The sequence below is a fragment of the Crocodylus siamensis genome, chromosome 12 (assembly GCF_052110815.1).
Source record: "Crocodylus siamensis isolate JL-2025a chromosome 12, ASM5211081v1, whole genome shotgun sequence".
NCBI classification, from domain to species: domain Eukaryota; kingdom Metazoa; phylum Chordata; order Crocodylia; family Crocodylidae; genus Crocodylus; species Crocodylus siamensis.
The window spans coordinates 16,345,359-16,371,652 of record NC_143406.1 but is presented as its reverse complement, the minus strand read 5'-3'; the positions used below and the strand labels follow the sequence as shown (position 1 = coordinate 16,371,652).

At 44.1% G+C, this 26,294-nt stretch overlaps 1 long non-coding RNA gene across 1 annotated transcript in view; it reads left to right on the top strand.

The window, feature by feature from the left end:
* LOC149854698 (uncharacterized) overlaps nt 1-26,042 on the top strand; it is an 84,712-nt gene extending 58,670 nt beyond the window's left edge. Inside the window, exons 3-4 of the long non-coding RNA XR_016438656.1 lie at nt 2,952-3,068; nt 25,757-26,042. This is a non-coding gene — a long non-coding RNA (uncharacterized LOC149854698). The remainder of the gene's footprint in view (nt 1-2,951; nt 3,069-25,756) is intronic.
* Nucleotides 26,043-26,294: the final 252 nt, after the last annotated feature.

Below are 26,294 nucleotides of genomic sequence, written 5' to 3'. Positions count from 1 at the left end.
CAAGGTCTACTCTGTAGTGCCATTTAAGCTGATAGGTTTCAGGCAAAAGGTGCTGTAGATCTATTCTTTATAATGACAGGGGTTTTCTATTGACATAATTTAGGTGTGTTTATTGGTGGTAGAGAGGGGGTCTTTCTTATAGCTGACATTCAAGCCAGTTCCTGCTGTTAAATCTGTTCTGAACTGCAAGTCAGACAAAAATCTCCATTTTACAGAGAGCTCATCGGGCATTTTTTGATGTGTGAAGCAGTACCAGTTCATTTTCACCTTTTCCATTTTTTGCTGCAAAATTCTGCATTTTTGCCCTATTTCTTAAGAAGCTTGTTATTTGTGCTCACAAAAGTAACTCCTCTTAGTGATTAGGCTGTCTGTCCCCTCATACAATCACAGCTTAATTCCATCAAGACATCAGGATCTAAACGGTGTAGAATGAAAATAAACTAATTCCTGCCAATTATTACATTGCTTTTTCCATGACAGTGACAATGGTGAATGGTTAGTTACATAGCACTGTGGAGAGAGACAATCTCAGCAGCAGCGCAGCTGTTGGGTAAGTGATCCCTGAGTATAGTTTGCAGTTCAGCTTATGTCTGTCAAGTTCTCAGAGATGAAACACATTTAATAAATGCAAGATACCTTTTTCCAAGCATGGGTGGGAGTTGCTAGCATGCTAGGGTGATATATATAGGTGATATAGGGTGATAAATGTCATTGCTGCTCTTCCACAGGCAGCTGTTTCTGATAGGGTAGCTTGTCATATTTTAGGCTTTACAGTTGTATTTGTTTATAGAGTGGTGAATTACAGTATTGTTTAAAGTTTTCTTTTATATTCAGCCTAAAGTTCTGTATAGCCTCATTGTCATCTGAACTTTTCATTTTGCTCGTGTCTGCAACATCAGCTGGCTTTGCTTCTTGCAAGCAGCTTACGGCCTTGAGTTTGCTCACACGATGTTTCTTTCCTTTTCTATCACTGTGGGAAGTTTTTCTAACACAACAAAGTGATAGTTTTGTTACTAGCTCAAATTAACTGAACTTGGCATTAACCAGCTGAATCAGCGGGATGAAATGATTGGATATGTTAATGAAAGGTGATAAGAGAGATCAATGGACAATGCCCAAAGTAAGACACTGGGAAATGGCCAAAATTAAGAGGTATGCTCATGACGGGTCTGTTGAATATGCTGATAGGATAAAATATGGACAATATGTTGACTGCAAAGAGACCAATCTGAAAGCAAAGGCTCATCAAAGGAGTGAAGTTAAAGGAAAGCATAAAAGTGAGCAGCAAGAAAGTTAAGTGTGGCATCGTTATCATTGTATTCATAAATCCAGCCTTCAATATCTGGCTGGACCATCCCAGCCAACAATGCACCCTTTGCTTCATGAACAGAGTGGCCATCTTTTCCGAGCAAAGTAACATCTTGGATAGGGTGAGATCATTGTACTAAGTGTTTTTCTCTTTCTGAATATAGAAACTGCTAAGATAATATTTCTTGTACTAATAAAATTAGACTTTGATTTTAGGACACTGAGTTGTCTGCGTTCTATGTTCGTGTTCCAGTTAAGGGTTAATTGTGCTTTACCAATCCCTAAACACTGTCTGGTGGGCAGTGCTATTTCCAGGATAAGGAATGTGTTTAAAATGTTCTACCTTGTCCTTATTGCTCTTTTAGCCCCAATCAAAACCCAGTCTATAACTTAAAAAAAAGAATGTTGAGGGAAGGAAGAATGCAAAAGGAGCTTTAATTCCTTTTTGATTGATGTTATAAAAACACTACTATTTACCCATTTTATTCAGTACACCTCGCTGCTCTCAGGAAAAGCTAATGGTTTTGAAACTAAGGATCTCAGTAAAATTTAGGTCAAAAGTTTTGACTTCTCTGACATTTTGGACCTTCAGCTGCTGTATATTGAAGTGAAAACCACATTTTGATCTAGGCAGATGGGTTTCTTCGTAACATATCACCAAAAAGCCTTTGTATCAGCAAATCAGGACTAAAGAGACCTCAAATGGAAATAAAGAAGATTGATATTCTAAGGTATGTATCTGGCAGCATCTGTTTTTGAGTTCCTTACTGCAGACAACACCGGTGTGACACCCAGGGCTTATGTGAAAAAATGTCTGTGCCTCCCCATAGTTAGGGCTGTAAGGTGTTTATGGGTGCATCTACACAACACCTACATCACCATAGTGACACGCTACATCGCCATACAATGCTCTACGGCAACGTTGTGATCACGTGAGTCTACATGTGACTGGCAGCTACTTTGCCATAGTGGCACGCTGTATGGAGAAGTAGTGCCTAAAACTAACTGTGCACCACGCGCATGGAGCAGTAACAAGTTTGCTGAAGGTCAATGTGTAGAAGAGCCCTACGAGGAGGAGAATGTGGCTTTCTACCTGTATCTCTATTGCATACCCCCTTGATGAATCTGGCTCCAGCAACATGCTGGTTAAGGCTTTGTGTTGTGTGTCTGTATGGAAATTAATCCTGTGAGGAATTGTCCTGATTCACAGCAGAGCAAACTGGCCAAGCTATGACTGTCAGTTGACTCTTCAGTTCATTTTTCTTGAAACCTGTGGCTGGGCCCTAAACTGGGCTTGCTTAATAGATTTAAAACTTGCCTATTATAATCTTAATTAAAGGTGACCATAAACCTTATGGCAATAAAGCAACTACTTACTAGCCTTCAATTTCTCTTAGTGACCTTTTGCTGTGAAATATTTCATTATAAATAATGTATTTTTCCAAACATATTGCTCTGATTATTTTCCACAACTCTGCTTCTCCATGTGTGAAAATCCCTGAAGTAAGTAGTAATTTTTTTCCCCTTTTCTGGTAATTGCAGTTTTAGAAATAGCTTCCTTAGATAGCTCGTATAAACTGGCATCTGTCTTAGTCACTTTTTTCTATACTAAAGGTTGCTCCTTTTTTTTTTCTTTTTAACAGAAAATTACCTGACTACCAAGCCCAGGAACTCACAGAGATTGAGGGATGGGGGCATTTCCTGAAAGGCAATGTTTCTGCGGCTACCTCGCTGTTAGAGGCTTCTCAAACCCTGAACATGTAAGAAATTTCTGGTGCTCAAAAATCTAAACATCTTCCACTGACATGAGCTCTAGCAACTTTCTTGTCAACTTTGCAGGAGCTTCTCAGCTCTCTTTTTTCTTCCTCACCTCAGTTTCCCAGCTTTAGCATTACTAGGATTCTCAGTCTTCTTCTATTTTAGCCCTGTCCCTGATACCCCAGGACAGGCATCTGGAGTTCGCCCATGATGGCTCAGTGCACAAATTCACCAGGCTTTTCATCATGGATTTGTTTAGGACATTGCTGACAGACAGATGGGGGATTCAGTCATGTGGCGATGTGTGCCTAGATCCCACTTATAGCAGCAAGAACATCTTGCACAGAGGCGTAGCAAGCTATTTCAGTGCCCAGGGCAGAGGTGGGGGTGTGTATTATGCTGACTACTGGAGAGCAGGAGGGTGGTCCGGTGGAGTCTTACTTGATCCTGCTCTCCATGCTTGGGTGGCAGCTGCTACAGCTTCTTCTGTAATGGCATGAGTTTGGCTGCTGTAGCTAAGGAATGGATTCACTGCACGCCAGTGCAGCAGCCCAGCCACTGTGGACTCCCCAAGGCTGCTCCTGGGATCCCATTTACTCCCCACACCAGTAGTGCGTTAGGGTGCAGGACTGTGCCTCCCACCACAAAGCCAGGGGAGGGGCGGGGGGTGCATTTCACTTGCCTTGATCACTCTAGTACCCCACAGATATTCTGTGGCAGGGCTGTGCAGGCTGTCCCTCCCATGGAAAAAACTTCTAAGGGGAGGGGGGCATACTGGTGCCCCTTTTGAGTTGACACCAGGTGCCCCTTCTAAGTTGACACCTTGTTCTGCCCGTGTTATGATACTGATCTTGCATCATATGTTCTCAGAGTAAGATAGAAAAAGGCCTCCTTTGCCTTCCCCAGGAAACCTTCTTTTGTTTGTCTCCACACCTGGCTGGATGCAAATGGTCACTAGCAACAGGCATAGCTATGATAAGAGCAGGAATGATGGTGCAGCCTAGCTCAGTTTATGTTTTACAGGGACAAATTACTAAAGGTTTGAGGTGAAGAAACGACAAGTCAGTGGGCATCTCTGTGTTCATTGGCATTTATTTTATTTATTCATCATTGCCTCCCTTACTAATTTATCCTTCATTCCACTATCAAGGTGGCAGTACCCAGGGTACTTAAAGGAATTTTGTGCCAAATTCCCATTAAAAACTTTTACTTCTGTGATTGGAATGATACAGACACCTCATTGCATGCATATGTGGCAGTAGAGAGAGATTTGTTACGATGTACCTCTATAGAGAGTGTGTCACTGTTCCTAATAGTGAGTAGAATCATTGGTGCAGCACACTGGAAATAGTTCCCATGGTCCAAGTCTTAATGCAGTGTATTATAATTTCTAAGAGCTTATTTTCCCTGTTATTTGTAATTACACCCTTCCCCAAATGGTCTTCCTTTAGAAGGCAAAGTGTGAGACTGGATGATAGCCCCCAGGGCATAAAGCACTGCATCCAGGTAAACCCACACTTCCATTGCAAAAGTTATCAAAACACATTCAGTGTTCAGAGCAATGAGGATTCACCGACTTTGTATACAATGGATTTATGAGCACAGATGTCACACACGGGGCTCATTGTCACAGACAAATATCCAGGCAAGGATGAGTCTAAAAGTGTCTGCTCCATGGCATCCCAAGGATGAAGCTCCATGGCAGTCCATCTCTTTTTCTACCTCCTCCTGACAGACAACTCTGAGGCTAAGGTTTCATTTAGTGTATGTTTCAGCCACTGTGTTGTGACCTTTTATAGCCAGTTCAGAGAACTGTTTGCTGATTAATTTCTGTTGAAGGTTAAGATCCAACATAAGCTGGAAAGTCAATGACTAATCTATTAAGCTCCCAAGTAATTTAATTTACATGTTTTTAATGATTACTTCCTACCTGGGCACTCTAAAAATTAATTGAACTTGCATTGTTAAGTGCATTTAGAGGTGGACTCAGATTAATAAGTACCACTCAAACCTGCTTTTAGCTGGAAAAGAAAATCAACTTTAGTTCTTGGGCCCACTGGAATGCCTCATCACTATGTAAATTCTACTGCTTCCACTCCCTTCAAGGGATAGCTATTCCCTCATAATAAGGCCACGGTAGCCATAGAAGCAGCCTTAATACACACTTCCTTACAAGTGAAGTTCCTCAACATACTGTACTAATCAGACCAAGATGTTCTCCCCACTTTTCCAAACCAGTGTCTCAGCATAATTGCTGAAGCCTTATGTTGCTTCATGCTGCAAACCTGCTTCATGACTTGACTACCAATCTATGGTGACATGCATTGAATCATTGTGGTGGGGCATAATTTACTGACATTGACATGTTTAAAATGTGCCTGTTTTGATGAAATTTTAGCAAAAACAAGACTTTGTGGCTGAAACCCACCTGCTCTCCTGACTCCTCTCTCTGGCCATTCTGCAGCCTGCATGGTAGAAGGCTGGTACAAAGTGGCTGTCATGGCTTCCTGCTGTCCTGGACTCCCTGGTTCAGAGCAACTGTTACGTTGGTACCCTTGGAAACCAAGATTTCCAAGTCCTTGGCCACCTCCTGGGACAGGCAAGGGGGGAAGGTGGTGCTCCCATGGGAGCCTGTTTCCATTTCATATGGTCTTTCCTGCCATGAGACCATCTGAATCTGAAGAAAACTTGTAGCATTCAAGTTCTATGAAACCCAAGAAGTTTTGTGTGCTGTGACCTGGTTCAGGAAGAAAAAATATTCCAAAAAACTCAAACTATTTTGCAGTAATTGAGCATGATTTTCCTTCTCTCTGCCTCTGAGAACTTGGTCCAGTATATTATAAAACTTAGCTGCCAACTGCTTGCTTGATGCACAGTGCCTACACTGCACACTTTGGGTGTGTGTCTCAGAGCACCTCTGAATGGCAGCATTCCCACCCAACATTTCTAGACAATTTAAAAAATTAAATTTAGCGCAACTAGTTTTATCTGAGTGACTTAGCTCAGAATAGCTGTGAATGATTACAAGTTACCAAGTGACACGCAGATGGCAGTTAATTTATCAACAACCACATCACTCTGAATGACCCTTAATAATACATTTGCTGGTATATTTGCCATCACATAATAAGAGAACAAATAAATGTGGCATTTCAAATACAGTGTTAAAATTCTGCTTTTATTACACTATTTCGCTGTGACTGTGGCGATTCCAGTGAACGATGCTAACAGGGACTGGGGGACTGGAAGCTTAATATGGATGCCATATCGCACCTTCGTCTGCCTTCAGCAATTCCCTCCCAGGGAGAAAGCATTTTCTGTACAGATTAAGCTTTGCATGAGGATTATGCTGAACTCCAACACATGAAACTGAAAATGATGCGAGAGAAAATAAAAATAAGGCACATTATAGACTGGCAGGATGCCATGAAAGGTCTGCCTGGAAGCAGTGAGAACCCTCTGGGAATTCAGCATGAAGCCTTCGCTCTCTTTTATACTTAGCCCATGGCTTGCAAATGGGCGGGTGATGTGATTCACTGTATGAAGCCCAATTTCCTGCCACCAGGGTGTGGTTTCAGCTTTCACTCTACATTTCCTTGATTTCCCTGGGGAAACTAGTGGGGTTTCCCATTAAAGAACCTATTGAGCCCTGCAGACAGGGACTCCTGCCAAAACTGCCCACAGCTCCATGTCAGAGGGGGTTACACAACACCACTGGAGTGCAGAAAAAAGAATAATGCTGAGGAGAAATTCAGGGCAGGTTTGTGTGTTAGGCACTGCATGAGGATGTGTGTGTGTGTTGTTGCTCCTTCGTTGACATGACTGCCTCTAGCTGGAAGTGTTAAAATGCACTGGGCTTTGACAGAAGAGCTGGCGGCTCCTCTCAGCCACGCTCCACAGACCGTTCCCTGCAGATGCAATGTTTTCTTTATACATGTAACTTCTCATTAAGCAGTACAGCAAATTGGCTGGGAGCCTGATCCATTTACTGAGGCCTGGCCACCTTGCTGGATGAATTTAATTAGCACATTTTAATCATTTATTCCTAACCTGAAGAATATTTGCTGCTGAAACCCAAACACTCACACACTCCATAAATTACTTTGTCTCAGGGTCTCTGATGGAGTAATTCAGATATATATCACTTTGTGAGCAGATGACTCACAAATCTGAAGCTAAATGCAGTATTAAATGAGGGACTCAGCAGTGCCCTCAGTGTTTAGCATCAGGGACCTGGGCTCCTATTTGGGTTGGCAACTTTAGTGTGGCAAAAAAGAGGAGGAGGGGAGAGCCGAGCTGTCCCTCAGCAAGTAAGAGGTTAAGGATCATCACCTTACTCAGCCTGTCCAGTTCTAGAGTCCAGGACAATGTACTTCATTGCTTTGTTTGTAGTGCCTCTAGTAGTTGCCTGTGTAGCATCCATACCTTGAGATTTCTCCCTCCTTCACACCAGTGCTGGTGTCAGTAAGGGAAGCAGGCCCTGTTGACTTAATGCCTAGTATGAACCCCAGTGTTTGGGTGTGAGTTAGTCCTCTTAAAAACAAGTGACAGACAGCTGAGACTGGATGGTGGTGCTAGGGCACCTCCTTCCGGACCTGCATCATATCCTAATTTGACCACCTCTAGAATTTTGCTGGTGCACTTTGCCTCTGGTCTGCCTCCTCTATGCTATTCCAATGGGTAACAATGATGGCACGATAAAAGAATTCAGTACATACTCAAACCTCCCCACCCCTGGGAGAGAAGAAGGCAAGCAGAAAGAAATAGCTATTCATGACAGATACTAGTCCCATAACTGAACGTATTCTGGAAGACATTCAGACACCACAGTGGTGGGCATGGTGGCTGAACATGAACACAACAGAATTCCTACTTGGGGTGGGGGCTGTCTACACCTTCATTAATGCACCTTAGATACTGCTCATTTAGTTTAGTACCTCCTTAATAAAGTACTAACCAAATGTGCAGTACCTAGAGTTACTGTGCAGTAGCAGCAGCTCATGGTTATTTAGTGATGTTTACTGCGCATTAGCCTAATAACACGGGGCAGTAGGCTATTAGCACTGTTTTTGCCCTGGCACACTACTATACCATGTTATTAGCTTAATGTGCAGTAAGCATCTACTGTAGACATGCCCTGGGAGTTCAGTCTGTCTCGAGGTGTAGCATTCACCTGCTATGCCATCTTACAGTTTCTGTCCAGCAGAGCATGCCGACTCTTTGAACTTGTATGACAACCCTGTGATGGTCCAAGCTATAGCTAGCAAGTTCACTTCCATAGTAGAGAAGTGAGCTTCCAGGGTGACCCAAAATTGGGAGGAATCATCAATATAAAGGAAGAGGAGACTAATACACAGGAAGAACTGAATGACCTTGAGGACTGGAGTTTTAGAAATGGGATGACATTCATTAATACAAAACACAAAGCCATGCATTTAGGGACCAATAACAACAATTTCTGGCACAAAGTGAGAGCTCACCAGCTGAAAACAACTGAAGAAGAAAAAGATCTGAGGGTAACTAGCTGATGAAATCCAGCAAGCCATTAATATGATGCAGCTGTAGATAAAGCAAATACAATCCTAGGCTGGATCAGGAGAGGTATTTTTAGCAGAGACAAGGAAGCATTAATGCTAATGTTCAAGGACTCATCAGCAGGAATACTGTGTACAGTTCACAAACTGTGGCAGTGTCATGCTGGATTGAGAAGCCAGGAGATCAAATAGAGAGCAGGGTCTAGGGATGAGCCAATTCGGGAAGCTGAACGATCAGACAAACGATGGAGTCAGAGGGCAAGCCAGATCAAGTAGCCAGGAGATCAAGCAGAACAAAAGCAAAGGCACAAGCCAGAAGGAACAGCAAGGCAATCTGGGTTCAGCCTGAGACCTGCTGCCCAGACATTTCCTGTTCTTGTGCAGGGGCTTATATGGAGGAAAGTGTAGGGTCAGCTGACCCCAACTAACCACTCAGGTGGCAGGGAGCACAGGCCCTGAAGGATGCTTCTTCTAGTCTTGCCCACTCTGAATGGTTAGCTAGAAAGTCTAGGCCATGGTGAACGGGCCAGCTGAGGCTCCAGGTTTGAGGCCATGGCCTGACAGGGAAAAAAAAGCTTATATAGGCCAGGAGTAGACAAGGCCTGCTAGGATGATCAGGGGAATGGAGATCTGTCTTTAGAAGAGGAAATGGGAAGAGCTTGGCTTGTTTAGCCAACAAAGTGAGGGATGAGAGGATATGACTGCTGCTTATAAATACATTTGTCAGGTAAACACTGGGGAGAGAGAAGAGCTATTTAAACTAAAGGACAACATTGATACAAGAACTGACCAGGAATAGATTTATGCTGGAAATTAGAATTGGATTTCTGACTATGAGTGGAGCAAAGCTCTGGCCCATTCTTCCCGTCAGAGGGATGGGGTAAAACACCAGAATGGATCTGAACAAAACCGATGAAAGGATTATATGGTGAGGTTGTCTACAATGGCAGGGAACAGGCTTCAGTGATCTGGGGGGTTCCTTCCAGACCCGTATCCCTGAAAGATTCTGTGCAATTGCAACATGTTGCATTTAATTGAGCCCTGTTGGACAGTAACCCATTGGAGGATATTGGCTGTAATGTCTAGTTCCTCTTATTTTCCTTCTCCAGCCAAGGGCAGCACAAATGTTGAAGGAGAGAGGAAACAAGAAGTGGAGAGAAGGAGCATTTGTGTTGAGTGGATGGGCAAGCTGGTACATGGGTGAACTGTAACTACCTCTGCCCAATTATTAGTGTGTGCTTTAGTCTGAGCATAGCCATGCTTTTGCAATAGCATCACATTAGGCACTCTTAAACCTGGAGGAGTAAGAAGAGAGCATGGGGTAGGTTTTGGTATCAGAAATGGACTTAAGTCATTGTATAAATCTCTGATTGCAGTGTTCATACATACCATGATGCTTTGAATTAGACTACAGAAGGGATTTATCAACCTGCCAGTGTTTATGATCCAAATCTTCAGGCTAGTGATGAGAAGGACAGCTTCTCTCAATAGCTGGAAAGAGCTGTTTGGCAGGATTGCATGGACGGAGCCCATCCTAGTACTTGGAGACTTCAGTGCAATACCCTGGGATTCTGGGTAGGCATGGCATTGGACATATGAACGACAATGGTCAGAGAGTTCTTGAGCTCTGTGCCAGTCAAGTCCAACACTTTCTTTGCTGGTATCATCAGAAGAAGAACATCATGAAAATAGATACCCAAGGTCCAAGCAGTGGCATCAGCTGGACTTGGTGCTGACAAGACATATACAGCTTCATTGAAAGACCTGGATGGCGATATCATAACTGATAAGGGGAAATAACTGGAGAGGTGGATTGAGCACTATGGAGTGATATACAGTAAAGCTTCTGTTATCCAGCATCCCCCGAGAACGGGGGATGCCAGATAACAAAATAATGCTGGTTAATTGAGTGGCTGCCGCTTCTCACGCCACATCTGGGGTGTCCCTCCACCCCTCCCGCAGCATCGCTGCCCCTCCTGCAGGGCCCTGTGGGCCCTGTGGGACAGGGAGGCAGGCCCTGCACAGCTGTTATGCCGCCAGGCCATGCGGGCTCGGCAGCGCAGGCTGCTTTGCCCCGAGCAATGGGGGCTTGGAGAAACCAGAAGTGCCACAGTGGGCACTTCTGGTTTTACTTTTATCTTACAAGCCGGCATGCCGGTAAGTGGAGCATGCTGGCTTGTAAGATGCCAGATAACAGAACTTTTATTGTACTTAAGGAACTCTGTAGTAGACCAATGTGTGCTAGATGAATTGCCTGGGTTTGACGTTATGACTTCACTGGATGCCTAACCTATGCTAAAGGAATTTGAACAATGCATCAAAAATATTCCCAATAAGAAAACTTCAGGATTGGACTGTTTACCTGCTGAAATGTACAAACGTGCAAACAAAGACTTGCTGCAAAGGCTGCATGAGGTCCTGCTACTGTGTTGGAAGGAAGAAACTGTTCCTCAAAGATTTCAAGGATGTTTGTTTCTTCCAACTCTAAAAACAAAGGAGACAGAAGTGACTGTAATGACCACAGAGGTCTATCTCTTCTCAGTACTGCACAAAAAATCTTAAGCTGTATTCTTTTACCTAGACTTCAAACATTAGCTAAGAGAATCTATCTTGAGAGCCAGTGTGGCTTCCACTCAGAAAGGTCCACCGTAGATATGGTCTTTTCTATAACTTAACTGCAGTAAAAGTACAGAGGAAAGCATATCCCACTGTACATGGCTCTTATAGATTTAACATTTTTTTTTATAGATTTAACACAGCCTTTGACACAGTTACTCAGTCTGGGCTTTAAACTGTTTTAAAGAAGCTTGGTTGTCTGTACTGTTAAACCTTGTGAAATCCTTACACAATGATATGAAGGCAACTGTAATGTATGAAAACCAAGAGTCTGACTCATTCAGCATCAACAATGGAGTGAAAAAGGGCTGCATACTGACTTCCACATTTTTTAACACTTACTTCTCATTCCTGCTTCAACATACATTCTTTAATGTTTGAGAGGGTGTCTATCTCAGCACTAGACATGATGGAAGACTGTTTAACGTTGCAAGGTTCAGAACTAAGACAACGGTGAAGGAGATCATCATAAGGGAGCTGTTGTTTGCAGATGATGCAGCCCTTGTGGCTCGCAGTGTTGATGTCCTACAACATCCTATGACAAAGTTCTCTGACTCATGCAAAATCCTTGGGATAGCAAAAAAGCTTGAAGAAGAAGATGGTTATCAGGTACCAAGGCTCTTCAGAACCAGTTCCAGCTATCACCCTAGATGGTACTCATCTGGATGTTGTTGACCAATTTTTCTACCTTGTCTCTACTGTTACCAGAAATGTAGATCCTGATGATGAGCTTGCTAGTAGAATTGGCAAAGCATCCAGGAACTTTGGTCTTTTGCAAGACAGAGCTGGAACAGTAACAAACTGCCAACTACGGTGAAAATTTGTATTTAGGAAACATATATTTTATCTGTTATTCTATATGACTCATAAACATGGATGACCTATGTAAAACTTATCAAAAGACTAAACAGCTTTCATATCAGATGCCTGTGTAAAATTCTTCAAATAAGGTGGCAAGACAGGGTGATAAATGTGGAAGTGTTAAATTGTGCTGGTATGTCGTTCATGGGAATGTTGATTAGTAAGAAAAGACTTAAGGGGCTTGGTCATGTCAAGCAAATGCCAGATCACAGGATCCCAAAGAATGTGCTGTATTCTGAAGTTCACAAAGGGTGCAGAAAGAGAGGCAGACCACTACACAAATTTTTGGGATACTTGCAAAGATGACCTAGCATCCTTTGGAATCTCTGATGATTGGGAAAGAGTGGCTCTGGTTGGCAGAGTCAGCTTGCAGATGGAGCAAGGTGCTGCGAGGTGGGCTGGATCAAGTTTTGTGATAACTGGTGTCAGAGGAAGAAAGAACCTGCTGGGATTCAGAGCACTGCTAGTCCATGGGTATGCCCAACCTGTGGGTGGAACTGCCATTCGTGCATTGGACTCAGCAGCCATCAAAGAACTCATTGGCACATAGACTATGCTCTGTAAAGAACGATGGTACCAGTAGATTGATTGACATGCGTGAAGTTTCGTAGTCCGAGGGAAATCAGAATAGAGACTATGTTTCTCTCTCTGCCTGTACTTGCCCTTAGCTCTTCCAGTAGCTGCTAAGTAGTGTAGTTCCTACAGACTCCCTCCGTCCTGAGTTCACATGCCAAAAAAACTGCAAGGGCAAGGCTTAGCAGAAGGATTCCAGGGCAAAGTGAAAGCCTTAACCCTGATAATTCCCTCACTTTCCTGCATTTAAATCATAGCCATTTTAGTTACATGGTTCTGTAACTATCCTTTTGCTGCTCCTAAGGCAAATATTCTACTTGAATCACCATGAGTTGTAGAAGCAACTGACAATATAATTTCCCATGGAGCATTTTCCTACACAACATCATGTATCAACTGTTACATGTTGCTTACTATGCAAAGTCCCACTACAATCAATTTTTGCAAGCGTGCTATTCATTTCAATGGTTCTTTGGCAAGCTGTATGTGACTTTAATGCAGGATCAAGTGGAAAAGGAGACTGGACGGAGAAGGGGAGAAAACAATAGGCCCTTTCCTCAGAAAGGGAGCAAGAATGCATTCTGTGACGGGACCTGATCTGAAACGAATGTGAGCGAGGAGACCAATTATCAGAGACACATGCTGGGAAAAATAAAGTGGCTATGGCTGTGAGCGGGGCTCTGGAGATCTGTGTTTGTGTCCCAGCTCTTACATAATTCCATGTGTGTCCTTGAGCACGTCACTTGGGCTGAGATTCTCAAAGCTGTTTAATTATGCAGCTCCGGTTGAAACCCATTGCACAAGTCTCCCCTTGGGCTTTGGAAATCTCATCAGACTTTATCAGTGGTTGTTTCCCCATCTGCCAAATCTACACCTTGCAGGATGATGGTGAGGGGCTGATATACCACTGCAATAAGTGAGGAAGACTGAGATGGAATGGGGAGACATAGGAAAAATGAAAAATAAGGTAATAAATTAAATGCTACCCTCTGCTCTGTAAGGGCATAGCTGGGGTCATAGGGCAGGAATACAAAGTGAATGGAGACATTGAGAATGGCAGTTAAAACAGGCTGCTTGGTTGATTAAAACAGGTTGATTATAAGCCAGGCAATGGAGAGCTGTTGGCAAAACTGTTACATGGGACAGAGATTACAACATGAAGCAGGTCACTCAACTGCAGCGCAGAAAATACTGGGAAAATGGAGCAGTGCAAAATACTCCTTGGGACAGATTGACTCCACTCAGGGTGAAACTCATGCAGGCCTAGACACAAATGACAGGGCAGTGGACCAGAATAGAAGAGTGCAAGGTGATGAGCAGGCTTGTTGACAATGCGGTCATCTAGAGAACTGGTGGAATGGAAAATACTTGGAAGAAGAAGCTCAATCAAGCTGAACTAGAAATGAGGGAAAACATGTTAACTCTGAAGGAAATTAGCTGTTAGAACAATTTAAGCAGGGTTATAGTGGGGCTCTCTAGAGCATGAAGTCTCTAATGAAGGCTAAATCTCTTTCTTCAGTACATGCTGGATCTCATGAGGCCTTTCCAGAAATTGCATGGTGAAATCCTCTGATCTGTTTTATGCTAGCACTCAAACTAAATTGCTGGCACTGGATTTATGACCCAGATACCTTGTTTTGGGTGGACCCAAACCCTCAGACTGACCACAACCTCTCCATTCAATAATAGGCAAATTATATTGATACACAGTGATAGCAGATAATAATGCAAACAATTCTATGTCTATCCCAGGGTTCACAGAGTCAAAGTATGCCTAGCCAGTATGCGTGTTTCACTCTGAGATTCTCTCTTGAATGTCAGATGTCAACAGCCTGGAGGTTGAGTGAGACAGGCTGTCCATGGTGACTTCAGGTTCCCCTCTCAGGGACCCTTTGCTGCTCTGAAATCCCTCCTTTTATATCCTTTTTCTCCTTCGATGACTCTTCATCTTTGGACATCATTGACTGGTTTCCCTGTGGTTCTCATAATGTCCATGTCCTGTCCTGTGTACATATTCCTTTGTTTCACAAACCCATCACATGCACACATCCTAATTTGGTCTGTTCCCCAAAACTGGAAATCATCTCAAGGTCTCTGCAGCTGGACACTGTGGCCTGGCAAACACAGTGGAGTCCCTTATCTAATGTTATGGAACAGTGTGGTACATGTCTTCAATTTCCTAGCCTGTGTGTCTACTTGCTGCTTGCCTGTATCAGGCACAGTGGGCCTGGAAGGAAAATTTGTCGCAAACCAGTTGCCATTTCCCTGGACCATTATTCTAATGCATATCTACTTTACCTACAAGCCAATTCCCTATAGCAACAGGCAAAAATTATAATACATTGAACTCCAAAATGGCTGGACAGTGGCCCAGCACTGAGAAGCCATCAATGTCAACCTCCTCAGTGAAGACCCAAGGCCACCCAAGAGAGTTCTGAATGGGAATCAAGACCTCTGCCAACCCAACTGCTAACTATGCCATGGCCTTGACCATGGCAAGCTGCAAAAGGAAGACGGGGTTGACAAGTGCCATGGCAGTTTTATGCCAGAGAGATGTGGCAGGCTTTCTGGCACTGAATCTGGAAGCTGACCACGTGATAGGTCTGCCTGAAAAGTTCTGCAGTCTGAACAGAGATGTCCTTTTAGCAGTCAGTGCTCTGTGGATCTGCATTTTGCAGATGGCATGCTGATTTGCTCCCAGTTGGTAGAGAGCAGCAGCAGCACCTTCATGAAGCAGGTCACCAAAGAGATCATCAGCAGGACTATGATGTCCAGCAGAATGCTCACTGAATAGACGGAGAGGCCGTTCTACGAAGCCTGAGTTGGGGACAGGCTGCTGAAAGGACATCGCCATTCAGTCAGCAGACCTTTTCAGGCAGATCTATCATCTGGTCAGCTTCCAGACTCAGTGCCAGAGCGCCTGCCGCTATTCTCCAGCCCCTGGCTCATTTTCTCAGCTCCTAGTTCAATTCCTTGGCTCCCGGTTTGATTCCTCAGCCCCTGGTTCAATTCCCCAGCACTGGGATTGGAAGGGACCTCTGGGACAGATTGTTGTCACTGGCCAGCTACCGATGTCAGTATCAGAGCAGTCCTCTTCCTCTATCCCTGCAAGCCTGCCTCCGGAACATCGGAAAAGTTTCGGAAACATCTGAATTGTTTTGGAAAATTTTTGAAACGTTTCAGATGGCCCATTTCATTTTGGAGCCCTGAGTTTCATTTCAGATTCGATGTTTTGACAGTTGAAGCGTCTGAATCCAAAATGAAATTAAACAGGCACTGAAAGTTCACACAGCCCCACTTCCTATTAACCATTATTAATTAATATATTGGCTCTGCTTAAATAAGGCACTGTGCAAAACAATTAAGACACGTCTTGCCCTTTTAGAGCTTATGCAGCTAGAAATAAAATGGACTGCGAAGCCCAGAGGAAAGTGAGAATTTAGAATACTTTAAAATAAGTTTTTTCCCCCCATGTGTCTAGATGACAGTTAGCGGCTGCTGACCCGAAGGGTATATTTGGATGAAGACTAGGTGGAGGCATGGTACCATGGGAGTACAAGCTCACTCTGATTTAGGCTTGGCCTTCACTGCAGAGGTAATGCTAGTTATTACAGTGAGAGCAGCTGCCATGTGAAAAAGCACTTGAGTCTCATGGAGGGTTGCATTAGCAGCCCAGAGTGGTTGTGTTAACTGTGAATGTGTTGTACTAGCTAGAGCTGTAGTTTACACCCCCTGAAGGCCATCCTCTTGAACAACTGCACTTGAGTTAAGGGGGTTTGTGTGCAGTGTACTGGGCAACGCCCAAGCTATAACTCAAGATAAGCCTGCAGTGAAGTCAAACCCCCGATACTCATTTTCAGAAGAATTGTGCAAGAGTGCTACAGAACACAGCCCTGGCTCACATATCTCTTGATGAAACACACGGTATTCTGATTGCACAGAAAGCAAACCTATTCATCTTGCATTCATATTCTTCCTTAATAGATTTCCTCTGGGTGCACTGGAAATTCACCCTGGAAAATGTTATCAGGTATCAGTTTAAGTACTCCCTATTCCTAAAGCGGTCTTGGTTTGATGTGTAAAGCATATTCTTTCAGCAAACGTGTTCCTTTAAATAGAAATCTTGTAGGCAGCTCTTCTATACTTGGTTTTAATAATGTCTCTTTCCTTCCAATTTCAAAAACTCAAGAAAGAAATCTGTAGAGTCCTAAATGTACTTTACTGCTTATTTATTTACCAGGCTGCCTGGCTAAGCTATCAGATTGTGCTGCTGCCTGATAGAGGAAGACTTTGCTTATTTCTTCACTGCACAGCTGTGACTGGACTAATGCATGCTTAAAGGAATGTATGTGGGAGGGAAAATGGGCAAAGAAATTACTTCAGAAGCAGAACAAGTAAATGATATGGTCAGTGCAGCTGGACTGAGAGGCTGTGTTGATGTTTAAATTCCATACACCTCTTACCCTATTATTATTAGTTTTTGTTGCAAGCTGAGATTTCAATTGCACATGGTCTAAAAGGAAAGGGATGTAAACACCTGAGAGAGACAGCTTTTATGCACCCTGAGTATGTATACATGATTCTTTACCAAATTAAAATGATCCCTATCGGCTGCTTAAGGATTTTAGGCCCTTTCTGCATGTTACATGTATCACACAATTCCGCATTAACTGTGCAATTAATTTAGACCAGCTATATGTGAAAATTAACTATTTCACCATACAAAGGTCTAACTGGGCGTAAGGTTATTGCTGGAACATGTGTAACAACTTTATAGCTAGTACCTATCTAGCTTTAATTTGCACATGCAGTAGTGCTCCGTTGGCTGGGCTCTCATCACCATATGTGCACCATATGTAGCCAGGGCTGTGAGCCCTGTAGCTGGGGGAACTCTCAGCCCCAGCAGTGCCTGTGGCTGCTAGGACCCAGAGTCCACAGCTGCGGGAATCTCAGTCCTGGCAGCTGTGGGGCACTGCTGTGATCTCTGAGGCTTGGGGGCGCATGGGGTGCCCTATGACTGGGAAATAATAGCAGCTGTGGTATCCCACCTGTAGAGGTGCATGGGGCACCTCCATAGCTGTAAGACCTGTCAGCTGAGGGGGTTCCCAGCTGCAAGAGTTTGATTCTTGCCAGTGCTGGAGGGAGCCTAGGACTGGGCTTCCCCGTGCACTGGCAATAAGGCATGATGGAATCTAATGCACAATCCTACAACCACACTTCCTGCCGGCATGTGTGGCATGCCAGGAGGTGCAATTGTGTGGATCATGTATTAGATCCCATCGTGCCTTTAACTCCATGTGTAGAGAGGTCATTAGAAAATCCTCCTGGCTTTGCAGAACAAAATTTGAGGGTTCCCAGCCCATATAAGACTCATCTTTCTCACAGGCTCTAGGGAAAGAGGGAGGTAGAGATTTGTTCTGGGAAGCCCATTCTGCTTCCCTAGCAATCTCAGTCAACGTGCATCAAGGATGAGGGACAATTCTTTGGTTTATGCAGTAGACAAGGACTCAGCATATCTGGGTCCTAGCTCTATCACAGCCTAACTTGGGTGAGGAATTTGCTCTCTCTGGTCCTCAGCATCCATGATAGCCACATTTCCTACCCACTTTGTCTCCCAGTATAGGCATGGACTGTCTGGTTTTTTACTATGTATTTGTGGAGCATGCAGGCCAACAGGTTTTAATCCAGGGGCAGGCAAAATATGGCCCACAGGCCGCATCTGGCCTGCCAGGCAATTTCATCTGGCCCGTGGGCGCCCACCAACTAATTGTACCCTGCCCAGCCCACATGCCTCATTCCCACCCATGCGCGTGTAAGGGACTGGCCCAGTCAGCACTCAGCTTCTGGCCAGGACTTCTGCTGCCACTGCTGCAGCTGCTGGGGGACCTGCTCAGCTTGCCTGGTGTTCAGCAGCTCCTCCTTGTGTCCCTGCTGCAATGCTTGCTCCAGGCAGCAAGTAAGGAAGCAGCAGGGGTGCGGAGGGTGAGGAGGAGCTGCAGCTTGGCGGGAGTGCATAGCGTGTGGCTGGGGCTGGCTGGAGTGCGGAGCCCATGCTCGGGGGTGGGATGGTGATGGGAGCACAGAGCTCAGGTGGGCAGGGTGTGGGTGTGAGGGAGGGTGGGGGATGTGGGGACCCCCACATACTCCCCCCATGGTGCACAGCCCCTGTCTCCAGTGGCAGTAACGGCAGCAGCAGCAAGCGGCAGGTGCTTGGGGCACTCATGGACCGCACAGGCACTGCCGCCTGGTGGGGCGTGGCTCCAGTCAGCACTGCATGTGGTGGCAAGGAATGCAGGCAGGCCAGCCCACCTCTATCATGCAGGGCTCCCTGCAGCGCATGAGCAGCTCCTGGCACTTGCACGCCACTGGGGGAAGCCCCACGCAATGGAGCTAGCTGTCTTCGGTGCCCCCTATCGTGCAGGTGCTGGGACACTGTTGGGAAGTAGGGGTCAGGGCTCCCCTCCACTTCTACCAGAGTCTTGGGACCTGCATGGCAGAGGGTGGGGAAAGCAGCCGGCTTCATCATGTGGGGCATCCCCCAGTGGCACGTGAGTGCTGGGAGCTCCATGTGCGCTGTGATGAGCTCCGCTCAATAGAGGTGGGACAGCTTGGCTGTGCTCCTTGCTAGTATGTGCAGCATTTGCTGGAGCTGTGTGCCACTGGACAGCAGCCCCTGCACATGCCATGAGTGCCCTGAGGGCCCACCACCTGCTGCTGCTGCTAGCATTTTTGTGCAATGGGGGGGCGGGCAGTGTGTAGGGGTCCCCACAACACCACATCTTCCCTCATACCCCACACCCTACCCTCACATATACACCCCCAACATATCCTATACCCCTCACACACAGCCACATCCCCTCACAAATCCCATACCCACACCCCCCATACCCCACCACACACCCCCAACCACACAATATACAAAAGTAAGACTTTATTATTGAGTTATTTATTATGCAATCACCTCTATTATCTACTAGCAAACAAAAATCATGACAAAAATTTTTTTGCAATAATATTAATATATGTTATAGTGGGTGTTTGACTTATATGATTTGGCTCTTTTCTGGTTCCAAGATGGCAACTCCCCTCCCAAACAGAGTACTTCTGGGGCCAAGTGGAAGGACTTCTGGTGGCAAAAGTTAGGGGTTAAGGGTGGGACTTCTGGTTCCAAGATGGTGACCAGTGGGCGGAGCAACTGTCAAGGGGTGGGGCTACCCTCGTGGCCCTTGACAGCTCACCAAAACTCATTAAACAGCCCTCCAACCGAAACAACTGCCCACTCAGTTGGGGGCTCCTGGTCCTACCACAGTAAATGCAATGGTAAGAAATAGCCTGTTCGTCTATGCAGCTGTCTACTCAGAAACTCCAGTGAAATTCTCAAGTGAAACCCTCTCACCTGGTGCTGATGTTTTAGAAGTATAGTGTTACACTCTGCGTGCTTTTAAAAGGCCTTTGCCACCAGGCAAATTGGCAAATTATCAAGGAAGCAAGGCTTTTTCTAAAGAATTGCTGATGACTTATAAGAATCCGCATGCAATTCACATGCCCATCTCTGTAACTAGACTAATGGTGCTGAAAATTGTAATGGAAAACATACATCTCCTCAGAGTAATTGAAAACTTTGTACCATTCCAGATAAGTTGGCTTTTGCCCATCACTGAAAGCTCCTTTAATTCTTGGAAAATGGAGGAACTTCAAGGAAAAGGATGGGGAATTCAAAAAGCAAACAGCTCTTGTTATGGAGATCAATTAATGGTGTGTAATGTTTTTATTCACAAGGTGGGTTTTTTATCATTCCGATTATAACATTCTGTGAAGTCTAAAGTTGTTTAAGATCAGTGCAGTGGAAATAATTGACCTGCTTTCCCTTATGGTACACACAAGGAAAGAACTTGCTTCAAGAAGAGCAGGAGCTCGTGATAAAGGAAGTGTGGTTGGAATAAAAAGCATCCACTTAAGAGATAACATGAAAGCTCTTTTAATATAATTTAATGGCAAATGGTGAAATGAGGTTTTAGTGATACAAGATTGGTTCTCATCTGAAGGAGAGGATGAGCACTTGTATTGAATCAATCCACATAAGGATAAGAAAGTATCTGCATGATATTTATTTCTCTCACAAATCCAGCATCTTCGCTGGAGAGGTCTGAGGCTAAATGAATTCCTTCTACATCAAATGCACACTGCTGTCCTCTTAACAGAGAGTGCTCATGACTCCCAAGCCAGGAAACTCATTAAATAAAACAGGGACCTAACCTACGTTAGATTCATTTCCATTGTACTCTAACGCTGGGTATGGTATGAAAACTCTTTCCCTATAAATCCACATGTGTGTATCAAAGTACAAGTACTTGCTGCTGCCTTGTTTGTGGGAACATACCTTTAAATTAGCATGTCTCTCATAGTTTCATAGTTTCAGGGGTCAGAAGGGACCTGAGTAGATCATCTAGTCCGACCCCCTGCCATGGCAGGAAAGAGTACTGGGGTCAGACAACCCCAGCAAGGTGTACATCATAATGATGTAAAGATTAGAGAAACATGTAGGTCCAACAGCAGCCTGTCCACTGCCAAATATTTGTACAGAAAATTTTAATAAATATTTAATTTAATAAATACAATTAAAGAAGCTTCCTGAAATGTCTGGTAGGACATGCAGAGAGCTTGAGTCATTCCTGAACTTAACCATCTTAGCACACTGATACTCCCACGATGACCTGTTGAGAAAACATTTCTGATATGTTGAAAGTGGTGGGCTTAAGGGGCAGGGGCAGCATTCAGCAGGCTTGGAGTTAATTCTGGCAAGCTTTTTTGATAGAAGGTTTTAAGTGTTTTGGGGCTGATGGAAACACAAGATCAGCAGCAGGTCATGAGGGAGACAACCTACTTAATCAAGGAGATGCCATGAGACACATTTGTTTACTTCTGTAAACCCTGCATTTTCAGAGTTACATAGTGTCACCATAAAACTCCAAATAAAATCAATTGCAACAGAAGCTCATCAAGTTGAGGGGAGAGTCAAAGCAATAAGGGAATAATTCATTAAGCCATGGAAAAATCCATGGGAGGTTCATAAGCATCTCTCCTCTGTTCTCCGCCTTGGTAATTATATACAATTGCAAACCACAGAATACAGCTTCTGAGGTAGGTTAGAGAAGTCAGTGACAGGTTGGGAAACTCATCTGATGGTCACTGTAATGCGCCTATGACCCAAGACCCAGGGCCCTGCCACACTGCACTTCGAGCTGCTTAAATGTTTGTTTGGTGTTACTGCTAGCTCCAGTTTGGAGTAGTCACGCTTCAAGGCTAGCAACTTTCTCTGACTGACCCCCACCTGCACAGTTGTGACTTTAGTGGGCTGGCAAGCAGGAAATGGACTAGGAGCTACAGTTGTGAATTGCTATTCCAGGGCTGATGAGCCAGGACAGGCCTCCATCTCTGCTGTAGATGGGGGCGGGTGGCAGGGAGGGGATGGGCAGCGGAAACATGAAGCTAGGCGGTAGAAAATTAGTGGGATGGGGATGGGTAATGAAATGGGAGGTGCAAGGGAAATGGGTGTGGGGGAAGGGTGGTGAAAAAAAATCAGCCAGCCACTGAAGGATAAAATAAAAAGAAGTAAAAAAAAAAAAAAGAATTTAGAAATAAAGAGAAACTAAATTAAAGAAGATCTCATGCTTTAATAAATTGGGATTGGGATGCGGGGGGTGCTGGGTGCTGGTCATGTTTCCTGGGGTGGCTGGGAATAAGGAATGGTGAGGGAAGGCACTTTTGCTGGAGCTACTGCCCCTGCTTGGGAAACAAAGCCCCAGCTCATGAGGACCTTATCTGGCCCCCTACCTTTTTGCCCCCTGCCGTCCCCATCCAGACCTCACTCTGAAATCATTTCTACCCTGTAACCCGACTATCCGGCATGTGCTCTGCAGGCTGTTTGTACAGGGTTGCACCCTGGGAGGGGGGAGATTACACTCCTAGGGGCAGGAGGAGGAGGTAGCTTGCTGCCAGACATGCCCCCTAGGCAGCAGAGTTCAGGGGATGGAAAGGTTGTCCACGCCGAACCGGAGGGGTGGGGGACACTGCATCCTCAGGTGCTGGAGGACTGCAACTTGGGTGGCTCATCTGTAGAAAGTGGCCACACATTAATGAAACATGAGCTGGGTAACATGGATCAGAGATAAATTTACACCTGGAGTGGTGTAACTTTTAAGCTGCCTAAAGTATGCTTAAAATTAGTTTCAGGTGTTAATGTGCAGGCAATCCAGGGGTTAAGAGTCTAGGAGCTGCCTAAAATTAATGTGTAACAAGGCCCTAATGTTCAGGAAATCACTGGGTGCACTGACAAGATGCTTAAGGCGGCTGTATTTTATGAATCTGAAAAAGGCACGTACATTTAATTCTAATGACTACATAACTAATGAAATTACATCTTTTGATTATTTTTGTTGTATTTTTATACATAATATATGATGTAGCAAATTAATACACAGTTCAATAAAGTTCTTTCTTTTACTTCTGTTAAACTGAATAATATATCCCTAGGTCCCTAGCATATTAGTAAAGCTTTTAGGTTTGTTTTTTTTTTAACTGGAAAAAACTAGGTGTTGTGTGATATACGATGATGCGTACCATGTGTACCCTTTTCAGAATCCTAGATCTGCCCATGCTTGTGAGTATGGAGGAGAGGACACAGGAGGAGGATGTAAACTGTGGATTTTGCTTGCATGGGAGATGAGTAACTATCAGCCTCACCACATGTGAACCCATTTTTTTCATGTGGCTTTCCAAAAGCCTTCCTGGCAGGCAGGAGTGTGCCAATATACACTAACCCAAACATAAAAAACCAAACTGTTTATTGACTGTTCAAGCCATGCCTCTTCCTGAGAAAGAACAGAGTAGAGCCAAAGAAACTGCTACTTTTGCTTTGACACACTTTGAGTGCTGCATTGATCAGGAACACACAAATACAGAGGTGAACAAACCATACCTGAGTTAATGGTCAGCTGAGTTATGACTTATACACCTAAGTTTAAAATAGTCTGCAAGGCTATGAAATAGGGGCTACATTTCCAGGAGCAGCTAATAGACAGCCGAATTGCAGAAGAAAACAGCTTGATCCGTGAAACCATTAAAGACCATTAAAAAGGAGGGTCATTAACACCTGCGGAACCAACAATTGAGAAAGAATCGGATAGATTATGATAAGCCATGAAGTCAATTGATTCCCTCAGTGGTACCTGAATAGAAATGCTGCTGCCACTGCTAAGCACTTAGTTTTAAACTTCTGGGTGCGCCAGGAATCAAAAGGGGAAGGGGTATAAGTGGATCACTGCACCTCCTTTGGATGCACTCCTGCCTATGACCCTGCTGCCTGCCTTCCTATAGCTAGCTGCAGTGTTCAACTGGAAGATGGTCGAGATCACTGCGGTCAGGTGCCTCCTTGGGTAACTGGCTAGATCCATGCAGGGTTGCATTCTCTGAGGAGCCGGCACAAAGAGCAGAATACAGGGGTGTGTGCTCTGTGTATAAAATATGCCTGTGACGGTGAAAAATCCCAGTTACCAGTGGTTGACTGACACTAACAGTTTGCTTTAGCAAGTACAGCTCCCCAACCAGGCACTACCACACATGATCTTTTAACATTTAAATTAGGAGAGGAACCTTTTAGTAATTTACAGGCTTCACAAGTTAAACCATAAGGAAATTGAAAAGTTCACAGTTTGGCACCAATTAATAGAGTAAACAGAACACAGCGATTATATTGGGGGGAAAACATTTTATAGGATGTTTCCCCCCCTAAAAAAAGTTATGTTAATGAGATGTATAATAATGTTCATTAATTTGTAAATATCTGAATTTTTAGGTTTGGAAACAAGAAACAAAACTGCTTTAGCATAATGGCTTATGTCACAGTAACAATGGTATCTCAGCCCCTTGTGGTTAAGTAAAACAGTCTGCTGATAAAAAAAAAAAAAAAATATCACCGTCAAAGTTTGGGGCCAGGCAAGCACACACAAAACCAGTCCACAAAAAGGGTAATTCAGTTAACTCTACTCGTGCTATTCCAGATTTAGATTAGGTCAAACAGAGGGAATCGCACCCGTGATCTCACACTTGAGTTTTTTCACCAAAGAGAGCAACAGGAAAGTATCCACCCTTCTGCTTGCTGCATCCTCTTACTCATAGACAGTAAGCTCTTTAGGACTCAGGTATCCAGGTTGTAGCCATATTGGTCTAGAGGAATAAAACAATCATGGCTTATGGTAGAGGTGATATCTTTTATTAGACTAACAAGATTTTTGCAAACAAAATTCTTTAATTGCAAGCTCTTGGGCACAAACACCCTTCATCAGGCACTGGAGAAAAGATTGTAAAAGTTCTCCTGGGTAGAAAGGGCAGTTCATATTTCATAGGATTTCACAGAGGAGTCAGTAGATGGAAAACTCCTCTGGGCAGGCAGTAAGGAGTCTCTCAGCTCTCTTGTGAGGTTCTGTGATGATGCAAATTACCTTGAACAAAGGCAGGAGCAGTGCCTCAGGTTTCAGGTGGTCAAAGTTGCTTCCTGCTTGGGAACTTATGAAGATTAGGATTCAGGGCATTTGAGCTGTGACCATCAGAAAGAAGCTCAGAGTGGAAGCCCTAGGCTTGATGGAAACGTATATAATTACTAGCTGTTCTGGTGGAAAAAATATGATAGTCTCTTCATGTCAGGTAGAGTGGATGGATCCACCATGGCTCTCCCAAAAGCAAATCCCTGATGCTATTCACTCATGAAGTCTTTTCTCCCTTCTCACACTTAAGAGCTTCCCACTTGGCCCTTCCTACATCCATAAGCCTCCACATTCATCAGATCTGTTATTGCTCCGTGCTCTGTGTTAGTCCCGATGCATGTAACATGCCCAATTTTCCACTCCATGTGCAGTCACTTCACGTTCCCACTGGGGAAAGGACTCCAAGTCACAGTTCAGTATCTGCTACGTTTCTAGGGCCATGTTCTACACATTACCACAAACTCAGGGAAAGTTGCAATATATGAACCTAGCCCACACAGAAAAGTGTCCATTCATGGATCACAGGGAAAACAGAGGGAAACAATTATTTTTCTGTATGCACAGGTATATGCTCCTTCCCACTGTTACCATTGTCATCTCTGAAAGGATCTCAAGGCATTGGAAATCATGGATATATAGACATACACACACGTTAAGAACAATCATCAAGAAAAAATGGAAACATGAGACGATCTCTCTTTAAATCATCTCAGCTGTAGAGAACCAAGATGAAAGGTACCCTTGGGAATCCTTACAGGATTTTTTTTTTCCAGTCTACCTCCTGAGAGGACAAACAACCTTTTGTTTTCTTTCTTGTTTTCATAGTAAAAAATTCCTGAAGCAACTAAACCTAAAATGAGAGTCTGTGTTTCTTTGTGCTCATACATAATGTTATTTTTCTCTGCAGATACATAATATGATGTTAGCTATAATGTTCCCTTTGGAATTGGAGGTTGCTATAGTCCATTCATTTAATGTACCCATGTTAATATAGACTTGCAATGCATACTTATAATTGATTTTGTCTTTATGATTTAGACTGCAATTGATTTCTCTCAGATAGAAACTTTGCGTTTAATGAAGTATGGAGATGTTCTTGGAA